We start from the raw sequence: 5874 nt of genomic DNA, 5'->3' as shown, positions 1-5874 counted from the left end.
TGTGTGTGTGTGTATGTGTGTACACATGTGTGTTTAGAAAGAAGAAGCCTCTCATCCAACAGTGGATGGATACAGATGCAGAGACCCATAGCTAAATAGCAGGCAGAGCTTGGGGATCTTATGGAAGAGTGGGGAATAGAAATGAGCAAGCCAGAAGGGTCAAGGACACTGCAAGAAGACCTACAGAGTCAAATAACCTGGGCCCATGTGGGCTCACAGAGACTGACTCACCAGCCAAAGAGCATGCAGGAGCTGGTCCTAGTTCCCCTACACACAGCAGATGTGCAGCTTGGTCTTCATGTTGGTCCCCTAACAATTGGAGCGGGTCTGTCTCTGACTCTGTTCCCTGCCATTGGATCCCCTTCTCCTACCTGGACTGCCTGTCGGGCCTCAGTAGAAGAGGATGTGCTTAGTCCAGCTGGGACTGAATGTCCCAGGGAATGGTGATACCCAAGGGGGTTGCTTCCCCTTTTCTGAAGAGAAGGGGAGGGAGTAATGGGAGGAAGGACTTGTAAGGGTGGGAGGGGGAGGGGAAGGAGGGAAGGGAGCTGTGATAAGGTTGTAAAGTGAATAAATAAATAAATTATTGCACAAAAAAGAAGAAAGAGAAAGCCTCCAGGTACCTTCCTAGGGACACCCAGAAGGCTCAAGGATGTGTGCTTGCCACTTGCTTGGTGTTCGAAAGATAAGGATTCATGTCAGGGCAACAAGAGAACCACCAAGCATAAAGAACAGGATGCTTGTTGCCCTTGTTAGCTTCCCAGTATCCACGGGCTGGCTCCACTCGCCGAGGACGTCAGGGAAGGCGCCCATGTCACCCGTGTAGCATCAGGCGCTGAAGCTGGGACTGCGGAATTGCCTTCCCTGGCATCTGCATGCTTTGCATTTGTTTGACACTTGCATCTGCTCCACACAATGAGCAGTAATTTTAAACCTGTTTAGCACGCATTTAACCCAGCTCCTTCTTTTGTGGCTGTTTCACTTGCATCTGGGCTCCAGCGCAGAGAGGCTGTGGGGAACAAAACGTGTGCAGAGCAGCATCAGCCAGCAGCTGCATGGGTGCACAGGCCCCGAGGAGGTGGCAAGCCACTCTGAAGGGCACCACGGTCATATCATACAGGACCTGCAGCCTTTTGGGCTGGCTACGTCATCATCCAGGTTATAGATCCCTCTCGGAGATCAGAGCCCTCAGATCCGCTGAATAAGACAAGTACCAGGAAGGAAGAAAGCCTGTGACCCTGTGGACACAGCAGACAATTCTCATCGGCCATGCACACACAGATAAATGCCCCAGGATGACTAACAAGCACCAAGGGTGGCCGGCAGTTAAGGGCCCTGAGGTCCAGGATGGATTACTACCCAGAACTTTCCATGCCAGTGTGTCCCATTGTGGTTCTGAGCACTGCTCCAGAGAGGTCATACTGTGCAAGCCTTGGAGTGGTCCTGAGGGCTACTGTCTGTGACCCAGGGTGACGATTTTACTCAGTCTTGTCTTGTCTGAGCTAAAAATGAAGACACCATCCTGTGAGCCTCACCCTCTTCCTAGGGAAGGGGTCCATCCTGAGTTGGATATAGCTGTGTGGGATATCCTGGGGTATAGTTGTAGGAGCCTGGGAACCTCCAACAGCAGGTGGATCTCCAGGTCAGTGGAGACTTTAGAGCCAGATTAGAAATACATTCATGCAAGTCTAAACTCACACTTGAGGCGTCATCAAAATGATATTTTTTTCTCACACGCTCCTCACATATGTGCAAAGATGGGCAGACTGCAGAGAGATGCGCATTTGTACCATGCTCTGATTTGGGGGAAGATCTCTACTGTCTCTCTCAAGACAGTAGCATCAACAGACCCTGGTGATGGAAGTGTAGATTAGTAAATAAAATGTGGTGGCCGTGAACCACACAGGGTGACCGGACACCGCACGCATGGCTCGTGGGAGAATTGAGCTAATTGTACTTGATTGTGAAGATATCAAATTCATATTTGAATCTGAAAAGGTACACATGGCAAACCACAACCATGTAGGACAGGGTCTTCCTGTATCTACTGGTATTCAGCACTTCTGTACCACACAAAAGAAATCTACACCACAGGGACCACACACAGTCACAGCTCTGACTTGGAGAAACAATCAATTTTTATAACTTGAAGATTTACTTTTCTTTCATACGGTTTCTTCCCCCTTCCACTGACACACAGGAGAAACGTCCCCAAGAACCTTAGGACAAGAGAAACAGAGTGTCATCACTAACTATTTCGGCCTCTGCTGCGATCCCTGGGGACAGATTTTAATTTGGATGTCTTCCATTTCTTTTTAAATGCTGCCTTATGCATCTATTACACATACAGATATTTTTTTGGAAGCCACAGATCAATATAAAGGCGATTACCAGTGTTTTTAACCTTAAAAAAAAGAGCAATAAATCAGGTCTTTGAAAATAAAAGATTTAAAAATTTGTCTATCACAGAATAAAAATTATTTTGGCCCCAGTGTCTGTTAAATCAGTAGCCACAACAATTTTTCACCGGCTGGTACTTTTACAAACTGCATGACGGAGAGCACTTGGCACCAACCAGTTGCAGGAGTAGAGAGAGTATTCACTGTCGCTCCCAATTGTCGACCACTTGCTGATAGCGACACTCGGATTTGCTGCTATGGAATAAATCCAGTGACAGGATTTTGTTGTTTGGGGCCCATAAAATGAAATATGAGGACAGAGCTAGATAAGGTGGTGGAAGTTTATAGTCCCAGGGAAAGAGGATCAGGAGTCCAAGGCCAGCTTCAGCTTCACCGTGAGTTCAAGGCTAGCCTGGGCTACATAAAATCCCTGTCACAATCAACCTTCCATAAAGCTGTATTTAAATAATATGTAAGAGGTCTAAACAATGTACTTTATTTATTTGACAGATCACATGGAGAAATAGCTCCTTGGTCTTTTTTTTTTTTTTTTTTTAGCCAACTCCTTGGAATATATGCTCAGACCTCAGACTTCAGGGCCACAAGCACGTCACTACAAAGGGACGATAAGAAGAGAGCCATACAAAATGCTCAGCAAGGGAAATCGCCCCCTCCACCTCTCAAAGTGCAGGTTCCCTGGGCCCTTTACCTGGTAGGCCATGTCCCTGCTTGGGCTAATGTACCCTTCAAGGCTGATGGTCTTGTTCCACAATCCAAGGAGTTTTTCAATCCCTTTTTGAAAAATGGGGCTGTGGAATGAATGTGTAGTCTTGCCAGGTGCTGCAATGTGGAAAAAGCCATGGCTTCTGTATCAGGTCACCCTGTGTTCATTTCTGTGTTAGCAGGTACTTATTAGTATGCAAGACGAGGCTTGGCCTTGGAACTCGGCAGCATTAGCTGCCAAAAAAGCGCCGCCGGTGACCAAGCCAGCGTTCCCTGGAATGTTCCACAGAGCCTGCGGGCGAAGGGGGCACATGGAGTTTGTGTCTTCTGCTGTATTTTGTAGGGCTTGCTGATTTAGTTCAAGGACTCTTGGATGAAGCTACCCAATATCTCAATGTCTGAATCTAAGGGAACGAGCTGATGGAAAGCTAAGCAAGAACCAGCATTAGACAGCCGCCTCCAGACCAACCCACAGGCCACAAGATCCTATTTTTTTCCCGTGCTCTTAGACAACATTTATTCCTTAAAACTGAAGAATAGGTTTCAGAGAATGGCACAAGAGACAAAGAGGCTCTTGTCAGAGACGCTGTTCAATAATAAGGTAATAAAATGTTTGAGTGCCGGTGTCATCGAAGGCGGGTAATGACACATCTCCTGCTTCTCTTTATTTTATTTTTATAGGCCAGTTAAATTAAATTAAACCATCTCTCCTGCTCAACAGCTTAAGATGCAGCTAATAACAGCTCTCTCTGCTCCCGCCACAAAAGGATGGGCTGCAGGGTGTAGGGTCAGCTCCATGAGGTGGCTGTGAGTGGCCATGGGAGTCATTATGGAGAGAAGAGGGTGCTTGCCTGTGTTTGGTCTAACAGTGATGTTGCCCACCTAGCAAATAGCGAAGCAGTCTTCTCTCTGGAACCCAGGACCCGGGACATCCCCCAGGCAGCCGGACTTCAGTGAGCTGCAGAGTCCTAGGCACTTCCGTTCGCAGTTCAAGTACAGCCAGAGCAGATTCACTTGCAGCCCAGCCAAGAATTCAAGTTCACAAATTGTTTAAAAACATCTTCACTTCTCATTGGTAAACAGCGCGTCTACCGATATAGATTGAGAAAATTAGTGTTTTCATGCCGTGTTTTCTGGTACATTACCTAAACTCAATGTGTAACCTACACACGGCGCCTCCCCGCTCGCTAGCATTGGGTTACAATGTTTCGCTACCAGCTATGGGCGTCTCAGCAATAATTTGACAGGCAATAAAAAAAGAAGAAGAAAAAAGAAAGGAGAACAAGCTTGTGGTGCAATTTTTATAGTGTATTCTTCCCCATCTCCGTCACTGAAGTGGAAGGAATGAAGACATACAATTTAACCAGTATGTTTACACGCATCTAACTGATACTTTTCTTTGGGAAATTAATTGAATTACACCTATAAAATACTTACATTGTAAGCTTATCAAGCCGAGATGAGTTCAAACAATTAGAAGAAGATGCTTACATTACCAATAAAAGATTAGTACCTCACGGAGGAGCAACCGTGAAAACTGTCTCATACCCAGAACCTTCTCATCAGCTTCGTGACACTTGTGTGGAAAAGCCCCGCAGTGAAGTCTTGACTGAATGTATGCTGTTGACATAGGCGCCGCCATGTGCCTCTAGACCATATGTGGATGGTGATAGGTTCTAAAAATGTGCATCGTAGCCTTCTCTGCTGGATGCTTATGGTCTGAGGTCTGTTCCTCACAGAGACCCGTTCCTGTTGAGATCAGCTAAGCTGACCCCCCTTGATCCAGATCTGTATCGTAAACCCTGCCTTCTTCTTTATTTGTATGCAGTGATCTATCCTCCTTGTCCTGCTGCGTGCAATAACATCATGTCTCTGTTCAACCCCGTGTAATAAACACGATGAACTTCTGGGATGCTGTGGTTCTTCCAACAGAGAGTCCAGTCCAGCCAATCCCAGCTTCCTGTCTGTTCATCTGTCTGTCTGTCTGTCTGTCTGTCATCTGTCACTTCTTCATCCTCTCATTGCCCCAGAAAGTCTACCCTGGGAGGCATGTAGGATGCTGCAACTCCAACCATCAGTGTCCTCACCATGACACCCATCACGGTGAGCATCTATACAGTGCACCTCTGAGGGGAGTGCATGCCCGAGAGGCACATCTGTGTGAGGACCACGTCTGCACAACGGTACTTCACAGGGGCCTTGAGTGCTGCCTCTGGGGCAGCCCTGGGTGATCACCCAGCACACAGCCAGAGAAGCTTAATTGAAAACACATTCTTTACAAAGGTCCCCGTGACCCAGATGAATGGCCCCGAGCTACACTGCAGCAGGAATGCAGAGCCAGATGCAGACAGGGCAGAGACCAAGACTCACATTCCCAAGGGAGCAGGGGACTAAGGGGACTCCCCCTTCAGTCCCCAAGTGGTGAGATAATCAAAGCCAAGGTACCAGTTGTATTTGGACTATTTCTGGACAGACGACACTCTCAGTCTTACTGCCTGCTGGCTCCAATTCTGCCTGGAAAGGCCCAGAAAGTGGTTTTCAAAGTGGTCTCTGAGTCCTCAATGTGAGGGGCCTCCTGAGACCACTTGAGCCCTGCAGGGTCTGAACCTATGTCAGCTGAGCCTGGAGGAAGTAATTTGTTATGGTTTGAGAGTAATATGTAGCTATCTATGTTCTCCAAATTGAAAATACCTTCTGGAGTGAGGAGGGATACTTATAAGCCTCTGGAAGGTAAGGAAACTTCTTTTTTTTT

This window comes from Grammomys surdaster, unplaced genomic scaffold, assembly GCF_004785775.1.
Source record: "Grammomys surdaster isolate TR1022 unplaced genomic scaffold, NIH_TR_1.0 167, whole genome shotgun sequence".
NCBI lineage: Eukaryota > Metazoa > Chordata > Mammalia > Rodentia > Muridae > Grammomys > Grammomys surdaster.
The sequence above is the reverse complement of the archived record's forward strand: the minus strand, read 5'-3'. Positions refer to the sequence as shown.